This window comes from Mya arenaria, chromosome 16 (genome assembly GCF_026914265.1).
Source record: "Mya arenaria isolate MELC-2E11 chromosome 16, ASM2691426v1".
Lineage (NCBI taxonomy): Eukaryota > Metazoa > Mollusca > Bivalvia > Myida > Myidae > Mya > Mya arenaria.
The window spans coordinates 45618389-45630029 of NC_069137.1; the positions used below are offsets into that span (position 1 = coordinate 45618389).

Consider the following 11641-nt stretch of genomic DNA (forward strand, 5'->3'; position numbering starts at 1 on the left):
TGTGTGTGTATATTTGTGTATCCATAAAAATAGCTATTAAGGCGACAGGGAAAAAATCATAATTTTGGTCAAAAATAGCTATATACTAAGCATTTTTTATTTGTTTTACTTTATTTAAAGCCTATTGTATAATATCCCGAAGTTTCATTCCATAAAATACAGAAATAAGGAAATTCGATATTTCGTGTACCATCAACATCCAAATTTTCAAGTATACAGAAATTTAACTTTCCGGAATATAACGGAAATTTTCGGGTATCTCCGTGGTACCATCTCCGTGCAATTATGCAGTATGGCGTTTCATCTCTTACGGAAAGAGAATGGTAACTTGGTAAGTGTTTTAAAAATACATATTCAACGTTTTTTCGTTTATTTTTATGACTTTTGTACAGTAGTATAAATCGTCCACCCTTTGGATGAAAAGCAAATGATTTATCCGGATTTTGTTCATCCGAAAACTAAATCACTAGTATCAACATCCGGTGTAATTTTTGCTTGTATTTTGGAGAAACTCGATTGATTTCTAACAAACTTGGTTTACCACTACATCGTCGCTTATTATTTTTTGGTATGTTCCAATCTAAAAAGGGATTTGCTCCCTTAACATCTCAGATTTTAATAAATAAAAGACGAAATGATACAAATGCCTTACATTTTGTTCGTCAATGTCATGTCATTAGTCATTCTCACCACCTTTAAATAGCAGAACAGAACGAACACTATCACCAATTCGTATTGTGGCTTTTTGCATGTGTCTTAAATTCTCATATTTGATAATAAATGCAACAATAAAATATTTCCCTTATTCTGCCACAGTTATGCACCAGTCAATTGTAACCATGGCCCCCAGGCAGGTCTTGTTTATACCAGGGATAGCAGGGGAAATGGGCCATGTTTTTACGTTCCAGGTGGACCGGCAGTGCTGAGTGAATGCGTGGTTATTGTTTTTTGCGCTGAAAAACAGGGAATGGGCCTAACCTAGGATGTCCCCAGGGGCATTTGACGGGGATCTGGTCATTTCGTAACCTTACCATTTCGTAACTGCTGAATCTTGGTTATTTCGTAACCATTTTGTCAGTCAATTCGTAACCGTCAAGAAATCAATTGCTCATATGGTAACCACCATTTAACAAGGTGATAAATAGTACACTTAGCACCTCGTTAAGTGTATTGTTCGAACCTGGATGTATATGGCACAGCAACCAAGACACCAATTGGAAGACATTACTCAAATTCTCACTAGTAACAAGCCAATAATTTATGTTACTCAATAGTTATTAGATATATATATATCATGCTAAATTAGAAATGATTTGTCATTACGTCAAAATTCTTTCAGCAATCGTATAGTTTCAACTTGGAATAATTTGCCACATGAATTAGTGAACACCACATCTCTACCAGACTGCAAGATTCATCTCTTCCAAAGGATGTCGTACCTTTCCAGGTGGGTGTGCATTGATTGATTGATTGATCGATTGATTGATTGTGAGTTTGTGTAAATGAATAACTGTGAAACCATAACCAAATGTTGGGCTGTAAAGGTGTGTATGTGCATGTTTTCACATATTCTCCGTCCTGGTTGGCATACTGGATACTCAGACACTCTGCCATGAATGTTAGAGAGTTTAAAGCTATTTCTTATTTTCCTGTGTAACTATATTGATGTTAGATTAAATTTACGCCGCCGTGTTACTGAGTAACAATTTGAAATTGGGCCAAAATCATCAAGCTAGAGCTTTGCATAATCTTTTTCAAACTTCTGCGAGATTTCTGCCCTTGACAATATTTGCTCGCAGCCCCCCTCAAAGTTGCACTTCGTTCAGTATTTCAAAGCTTACGGATACACTTTTTTGTTAATTTGATATCTTAATGTGGCTACTTCTAACTAAATAGATGCTCAAAGTAACAAGATGCTCTGGGTGTTCACTGGGTGACAAAGGCTACCCAGTATTGGTTGTTTCTTTTTTCTGAAAAGATGTTTCTAGTGAATTGCCCAGTTGCAGTGGTTTTGACGCCACAGAACCAGCATAGCTCCATGACAGATATATATGTTTTCGTCAATGATGTCAGTACTGCTGTATTGGAGGCCTCACAATTTCTGTGTGGAAATGTCATCTGATACACTCATAACGGCGTATTTCTAGCATAGCTTTCATAAGTGCATGGCCATTCTCTGTCATTTTCAGATACACTGTGTTTTGTGTGGATAAGAAATGCAGAGTGGTACCACCAATCACCTAAGCCACCATTCCCCTAACAGACAATAGGCTCATGGGGACAGTTCCTGCAATTTACAGAAAAGCTCTCAATTGTAGCCCTACGAACATCAGGTAAGCGATAAATCTGGACTTCAAGATATCTCTGTACTCACTGTAAGTTTATACTTCATTTGAACAAAACATAGGGCCGAATTCAGAACAATCACTCTCACTCACACTCAATGAGTTAATCCTCTGTAATCACATAACGGTCGAGATATTTTCGAGTGAAAGGTATATCTGTATTCACAGGTGTGAGTGAGACTCAAGTGTTTTGCGTGAGTGGGACATTTGTGAGTGCTCGGCTAGGCCACTTGAACTGCCCTTGAGGATTGGTTGTGAATAGGAATTGAATGAGTGTATGTGAAAAAAGTACATGGCAAGTAGAAAAGATGAAATATATCAAATATTTGGAACAAATAAGGGACATGCTCGTTCCCAGACAATATTTAAGAGAATGGGATAATCCATTGAAGTACATGTTCATTCAATAACGTGGCCATCTATAAACAAAACAAATTCAAAAGGATGCGCCTATCATATATTTGTTTTGTTTCGCAATGATCTTGATCCCCCAGCAATGTTGATGTTTGCAATTCCTCAATGGCTGCAAAGACAGGCAGCTAAAGGTACGTGAAGTTAGCATCCTAGCGGCATGAAGTTAGCGGCCTAGTGGCGTGAGATTGGCGGACTAGCGGCCTAAATTTGTTATCTATTTCAAGGTTCAATGGTTTAAATGGGAAATATGATAAATCAATGTTTTTAGTCGTACATTAGCGGCCTTAAATTGTTTTCTACTTCAGAGCATTTTTATATGAGTTTTCGTCTAAATCAATGCTAAAATAATTGTTTTCCTATGCAAAATACATCACGCTTGAGCGGTCTTGCAGCGTGAACTTGGCGGCCTGGTGGCCTGGCGGCCTAAAAATCCCCAAAACTCAATCCAGAAGCCCAGGAAAAGGGGGAAATGCTGATATTGGCTAAAGGATGTTGATTTATGAAAAGGACATTTAATTCATCATTGTTTTAGAAAAGAACGCATATAAAATGCTTTGGAATAGGAAAACAATTTTAGGCCGCTAGTCACATGAGGCGGCTAGGCCGCCAGGCTGCTAACTTGACGCCGCTAGGCCATTTCATAGCGTGGTAAGGGAATTGATATGTATTTTCCAGCCTACATTCAGCTGGATTATTATTACTATTATTATTATTATTATTATTATTATCATTTTCATTATCATCTGACATCATCAGCAGCACCACCACCAGCAGCAGCACCACCAACACCACCAAATCATCATCAACATCATCATTATTATTATTATTATTATTATTATTATTATTATTATTATTATTATTATCGTCATTTTCATCCATTTTCCCCTACATTTCTTGAGTTGTTTTTCACTCCGAGGTGTTATTTCCCCATAAGAAGTAGATTCATTCGCTAATTCTATCCATCTGCTATTTTTTCAACTTCCATTTTTTCAACTTCCATATATTATTTTCAAACGCCCAAGACCGCTTTATGTAGAATACAAAAGGCAAGATTATATATGAATACATATTTAAATTACGTGATACAATGGAAAACGGCTACATATTTAAAACAGCAACAACAACGACAACAACAAAAAACATGCATTTAAACGTATTTTGCAACAGTTATTTACAACCCAAAACGTTTATTTTTATTAACCAATTGTTAAATGTAAATTTCAGTTTCAGAATAACACTTATTATCATTTGTTTGTTGCTATAACTAACAATAAGGTACTCAAATCTCAAATAAACATATGTTTACAATGTATAATGTAAACATCACCATAGTCAAACAGATAATCCGATATGATCATGTAAACATACGTGTATAATTATATACTGTATTGCTCACTTGATGAAGTGGAGTGTTAGCGAGGCGTGTGAATACGAACAGATCACTTGAGTGTCACTCCCCATATTCCACTCAAGTGATCATTTGAGTGTCCCTTACGGGAATGTGGTTGGAGTGTGAGTGGGAGTGGATGTTCTGATTTCGGCCCTTACAATTTCAGCATCAAAATCCAGGTTAAGATCCCAGACCGAACTTTGTCTCCTTCATTAAACTTAATTTCAGATGTTCTATAAGCCACATACATGTTCACTACTTATGACGGATAAGAACTTTCGCAAATTGATTATAAATGCGTTTTTCCCAGATTTACACCCTCCTCTTGCAGATACTGCCAATGGTGAAGCTTGGGTGCACCGGGCCGGTTTTCCAGCCGTGTGGAATCAACATCTCCAGCTGAACTGGGGCCGGGAATTATATAAGACTCCTTAGCAGCATGGTGAGCTTTTGCGTATTTATTTCCAGGCTCATATACCCGGCCAGGCTTCTGCGTTTAAGCTTTCCTTTCGTCATTTTTTTAAATAACGTATCTCAAGTCTTTCAATGAAATCACAACTGTGACACCTTTGGAGACTAGATTTAAATTAAGGAACCATTATGTGTAGAAAGCCTTTTGGGTGATTTAAAATCAAATTAGTAAACAGGATTCTCATGGTTCATGGTTTATAATTGGCCTTGTGGACCTTTCATTCTTTACTTTGGTAACAGCCGCTTAAGTATGTAAGAAGGGGGGGGGGGGGGGTACAGATGTGATAGTAAACAGTGTTTAATATGGTATATTTGTTTTTATTTTATCACCATTTTGAAGGTAATGATTGTGTTAAATCAGGGATAAGTAACAAGTTTAACACAAACACTGTAACATGTTTTTTATTTCAAATAAAATCTATAAATTATCTCTGGAGAATTTAGTCTGATCTCCATTTCTCAGAAAATGTAGCTGTCTAAGTGCCTATTCCATCAATGAGTATCACTGTCTTTAAATTGCTGTTGCGGTACAGTTTAAATAGCAAAAGTTTTATGGCCCTGCTTGTTTGCAACTCCTCATTCATTTTTGTACAGCGAGAAAAGTAAGGGAATTCTAGAGATTTACTAGAATTATGGATTGTTTTTCTTGAGTTACACAGTACATAAGGAGGAATAAGTGTGTACACAACTCCTCATTTTATTCCTGTTTATTATTTATATATGTAACATAGATGTGTACAAGACTTAGAAACATGACATAAAAGAGCTCACTTTGATAAATTTTCTCAGAGAAAGATATCTTTACTGTTAAAGTAAGAACTTTTACTGCATAGTAAGTAATGTCTTCTGCTCATCTTTATGACATCATTACATGGAATGGAAACTTCCCAAGATACATTTCCACATGGCGCAGCTCATTTATATATATTGCTGATGGATTGTTTAGAAAGGGACAGTTTTAATAGGACAAAATGTTTTAATCGCCATTTTACAGAGTGCCAGCCAGTCATTGCTGTTCTTTTCATTGCTGAGGAGGACAGTCCTGCCAACATAACAGTTTGTTCAATAACAGGTAAAAAACTGGTCTCACTTTACATTTTCAACCACTGCCAGATAATATAATCTTATATAATGATAACTCCTTCTTCACAACTGGTGTTAAATATATAATGATTAAACTAACAATAAAATGGAAATTATGCTCTTTAAACTCAGAACCATTATTGACTGTCTGATGCTACTGGTAAATGAACTGGTCTTGATGTCCTTTTCTTGAGATAATAACTATTTGCATATTACCCCGGTACTACTATTGTACATTCAATAGAAAATCGTCTTGTTTGTATCGTTAAATGGCTTTATAATGTTCCCCACTTCCTGATTCTTGAAAATTATGTGAACAAATGACAATCCTACTACCATTTAAAGTTTGATTAAATTTCGGACAAATGTGTGTGTTTAAATTTGCCTTCTGCTTAAAGTAAGGGTATATATACTGGGCAAGAAGTGCTGAATTTCATCGTGAATGACAGTGATTATCCATAGTTTGAATTTGGTTCGGACATGTTTGACGGGAATTTAAAGACATTTTTTTTGTCATCATTTTCGCATACATTGTTTCATTCCAAGATAAAAAATATAACCTTTTTCAAAATGTTCAATCTGTGAGAGTGCAGCTTTAATAGACCAGTAAAGACTTGTCGATGTGAAACTAAAACTCTCAATCAAACTTTGGTAAAAGATCAAATGCGGGGCTCCGTGTGCGGCATAGACTGTGTTAATATTTATTTAATATGATGAAGAGCTAGTTAAGTTATTTTTGTTAAAAGTCTTCATTTGAAGCAAAATATGTTGCAATACCCTGTATGAATTTTCTTCACTGGATATTGATTCATAAAAAAACATTGCTCCAGGGTGCGGAGCTATTTTTTGCTATATGTCTATACTGAAAAATCTTCTCCTCAGAAGTCAACTTTGTTCCCCAATGTGCAAGGCACAATCGGTGAAAATAATTTCAATAAAAGTCACTGATTATTATTATTGTTATTATTATTAATAAACTTTTACTATTTCAGGAGACAAACAGAAACACAGAGGTGCTATACATTCTGATTGAAAAACAAATGCTTCTCCCATCATTTTGGCGTGGCTCAGATCAAGAGGAGAATTTTAAGAAAGGTAATAACTGAGCAACTAAGAACATGCAAGTTGCACTGGTTAGAGTGTAAGACCCATCTCCCTTCATAAGAATTGATAATCATCACTGTATTAAATCAAGAAATTGAAACGTAAGTGTCTTGTCTTTTGCAGTGTTTTTGAATATAATATAATTTAAAAAAAACTAATTATTTAATATGATTGTGAATGTGTGATGTTTTCTTCTGATCATTCACTCTCAAAAACCAGATACTAAAAACATATTTGTAGATTTTTTTTGTTTTACTTGTAAATATAGTTTTAAGGTTGTATTTTAGGCAAAGCCTTTTATTCTGCTCAATACAAACTTAAATATTGTAAGAGTTATGGCCCTTTGTAATTTTTAAACAAATACATTTTTTCATGTTTTTGTAAGCCCATTATTAAGGGACTTTTAATATTTTCACCAGCTGCATTATAAAGTCAGACCAAAAGTGTTCAGTAAGTGTCCAAACAATAAGTTAGAACAAATATTGTTGTAGAATGTTTTGTGAAGACATACAATTGGATTACTTTTGTGTCAATAGGATTAAGGTTTCTGCACATAAAAATTATTTAGAATTGCATTTGGGTCAGTCGGTTCACGTTCAATATTACTTGCAGTATAAGTGGAAGCAGTGACTTAAAATTAATTACCAAACAGTTTCTGCTCAATTGCTTTGAGTTAACATACGAGTTATGAAACTTGGAATACTAGTTCTTGGTGGCATAAATGAAAGACCTTGTTTTGTCACATTGACTTGTTAGCAAGCACTAACTTCCTCTAAATTCTCTTCAGGTGATGATTGGGCACACACAAGAAGACATAGATCACAGGTGTCTAGCCATATGAGTAGATAGGAGTGTCACACTCTGCCAAACTTACTTCATCAGACGAGCAGAAAGCTTCTCAAGATCCCGCACTGCACACTAAGACATAGTCTTTGACTACAACAAGGTGATGAAAGTACAGAGAGGTCCAATTGAAATCAATTCTGTGCTGCGTCATTTCTTCATTCTGGAAGTCGATGGACGTGATTTATCATGGCATAAAGTGTGCAGTTTGCCGACTATCAGCAGTCTTGTTCACCAGCTGTGCAACTTGAGCTGGTAGCTTTATTGCTTGAAGCCACTGCACAAGAGGGGGGAAGGTGCAGGCTCATCAAAAAGTCTCAAAAGTTGAAACTAGGAAAAGAAGTTTATCAAGAGTGTGAATCTATTTTGAAAACAATCGTTACAATGATTTGGTTTCCTTTGAAACTTGATACATACTATGAATTGAGATGCTTAAATAAAAAACCGCTATTCAAATATCAGGAAACTGCCTTTTTCATACTAAAGGGTAAATGATGTCGCCATTTCCTGTATGTATTTAAATAAGATATGTCTCCACAATTAATATTTTTAGGGAATTTTTCTCAACCTAATGAATGAGATTAAATTGTACAGCGTTATATGAGCTTAATATGTGTTTTCTCATTCTTTAAAATTGGTGAAAAATTGTCAGAAGATAATTAGACCAGTATCCATTACTGCAATCATACAATCAAATATACAGGGACAAGCCCACTGGGCATATAATATAATTAAACCCTGTTTAGGGGCACGAGGCAAACAGAGTTACTTTCAAACGTTAAAGCTGCACTCTCACACTTTAGATGTTTTGACAACCTTTTTCATTTTATGTCTTGGATTGGAACCATCCAATTTTTGCGAAAAATTAAATCCCAGATTTTTCTATTTAAGTTAAAACATTGATGTTTTTCATGCACTTTTCTTAAACCGTTAGTAACATTAATTTTCGAACGGAAATATGAAATCTGCGATCTGATCTTTTGTCAGCAATCTTTTATCATTGGTTTGCAGATAATTACGCAAAAACTTGCTCATTCCAAGACAAAAAAAGTTGTGGAAACGGTATATCTGTGAGAGTGCAGCTCTAAATGTTTAATTGCTTGATTTTACTACTGTATTAGAAATTACAGGGATTGGGGTATATTTTTAGTGTTTTTATTGCTTGTTTTTGATTCATACAGTCATACTTTATTCTTCAGGGCACAACTTACAAATAGACAAAACTGGAAAATGGTCATATCAAAAGGTCAAAGATAATGCAAGTTGAACAATCATATTGTTCATGGCTTGTATTTTTGGTATATTTTGTTGCATATGCTATAGAAAAGTTGAAAGTTAAAAATAAATTCATAGTTGAAATGATGGCTTTGAATGGTATTGTCAGATGAGAAACGGCACTATTAAGAAATAGGTATAATGGTACTTTATTTATTTTAATCAATTTTAGATATTATGAAAATTATTATCTTATTTAGTACATGAGACCTTTTAAACAGTTATTGACAATATAACAATGTGTATATGAAGCTTTAGATCAACACTTAAAGCTGCACTCTTACAGATTGTCAGTTTAGACACAAAATTGTCTCAAAATCGGCTGATTTGGTTATCATTCCTTTAATTCAGTCATATTAGATAATTCACGATAGAACCAATCAAAAATGTTTGGTAAAACTGCCGAAAAGTTCATTTACATTAAATTGTTCGTAATGCTTTTAGTCATTGTTCGTAATGCTTTTAGTCATAAAACATCATTTTTTTAAACATAAATATGATGAACTGCAATCTAATCTTTTTTCAGCAGTCTTATATCACTTAAAATTGGGTCTAGACATTTCTGCAAAAAATACTCCATTAATAGACGATCAATAAAAGAGTACCGGTAGTCAAAACGATCAATCGGCGAGATTGCAGCTTTAAATACACCTTTTAAGACCGCTGTAAAATTCCAATGGTTTGCCTAAATCTTTAAAGCTAGCATACTGTTTAATTGACAACCATACTTATTGTTTTAAAGTGTCATGATATCTTTGTACAATGTTTTTATATAATTCATTAAAGAAGTCAAAACAAATTTGTTTATCTTGTAATTTGTTATCTATTATTTAAATGACTCAGACAAAAATGGGAACGTCAGTGCTAGTTCTTTTACTATTAACATCCCATGAAGTTTCTATTGGTGTAGCAGCAAGGAGGTGTTACATTAAGGATGCATCATTTAAACCAAATTATACATTCATATGCACATCATACAGGCGTGTAGCCGCCTATACGTGAATACGCCACTGAATCCACATGATTCTGACAAAAAAAATCAACCAAAGTTGCAGTATGCGAACTTGACTACATGAATCTAAAATAGGTTATTTTCCAGTACTAAATAATGCACATCGGAACGTCCAGAATGCACTAGATTGCACCATGGTTTTCAAAATTTTCTGAGGGGGCACGCCCCTGAACCCCCCAGCACATTTATGAATTCACATGAATAGAGGGGTAGCTACGCCCCTGACATAATTGAAACCACAGTGTGGCTAAACAACACTTGTATGTTTATCATACGCAGTGATCTCCCATGGAAATGCAATCGTCAAAGAATCTGAAGGGGCTGTTTATATGGACTAGATTTGAAATGCACCAAGTGTTTAAAAAGTTGATTTCAGTCACGAAGAGAATCAACCATACCCCACACTTGTTGGAGTAAGATGAAATGTCCACTTTCCGCGAGAAAGAAAGTACATTGAAAATGTTCATTTGATTCAATTGACTTTATCTTTTTATAAATATGTTGCAATACATAAAATACGTTATTTGTTATAATTGTTTACCCATGTTGAATTTTATTTGGCAAATTTATAAGAGATTTATATATTAAGAAACTCAGCCGCTAAAGAGGATATGATTATGACATACTTTTTTTTTATATCTTTCGAACATGAGTTTTTGAGTGAATATAAGCGAATGTTTTGAAAATGCATCTTTTACTTGGATTTTATAGATTGTTATTACGAAATAAAGTATGGCGAATCAAACGAAGTGTTAAAGCCAAGCTATTGATGGCTGAAACCCTTCAATAAATGTTGATATGTGCTAAAATATAGTCTTTGAAGTCCAAAATTTTGAAATGCGTTACTAACCCGATTCAACAAAAGGCTGTTGCACAATCAGTTGATTGACATAATCACGTGATAAATCAATAACTTCCATTAAGGTTAAAATATTCAACAACTTAGTATGAGTCCCTGTGGGCGAGTGGATAAGCGTTCCGTTTTTTATTCTATGTGTTATCTGCACCCCCATGTGCTTGCTCCCAACTTGAACAAGATTAATTTTTAATACTTTACTGTAAAATGCAATTGAAGTATAAAAGAAAATCAACCTGGTTACTATTATTTCTGCAATTTCAGTACCAAGGAGTAAAATAAATATACATGTAAGTGTTTTCAGATGCATTACGAGGAAAAATATGCTTGGTGCCAAAACATGAGAGAGTCTTTTTAAACGGAAAAGTTTTGGCAGTTACTCAGTCAGTCAGATGGTGATAAATATAATGCATAGCATCATCGCTCTGGAGTACGAGAACGTTGTATACAGAGAATGTTTTTACTGAACATGCGTCTGTTTATTTTGATGCCATAAAAGGTTTAAACTGTTTAAAGGAACTATAACATTATGAAACAACAAATCTGATTACAGATATCAGTGGCAGATCCAGGAATTGACTTAAGAAGGGGTACGTGAAACTCATGGGCTTAATCTTTCCACATCCGCCCCTCCCTCAGAACAGAAATTGAATGGCTTAAAATGTTGACCGGGGTGGGGGTTAGACTCCCCTAATTTATAGTCCGAAATAGTGCATTTTTATCTTAATATTGTATTTTTTCCCGATATTGACTGAGAACGTATTATAAACGGACGATTCAAAGGGGTGGGGGACGGCGCGCGCGCTGGGACCGACCCCCCCCCCCCCCCTGAATCTGCAATTGAGTAC

The 11641-nt window shown here is 34.9% G+C and overlaps 1 long non-coding RNA gene across 1 annotated transcript; it reads left to right on the top strand.

Moving 5' to 3' along the window:
* Positions 1-966: 966 nt before the first annotated feature.
* LOC128221288 (uncharacterized) lies at positions 967-9862 on the top strand. Its single transcript, XR_008258941.1, has 6 exons — positions 967-1447; positions 2190-2333; positions 4481-4591; positions 5615-5692; positions 6696-6798; positions 7595-9862. It is a non-coding gene; the product is annotated as an uncharacterized LOC128221288 (long non-coding RNA).
* Positions 9863-11641: the final 1779 nt, after the last annotated feature.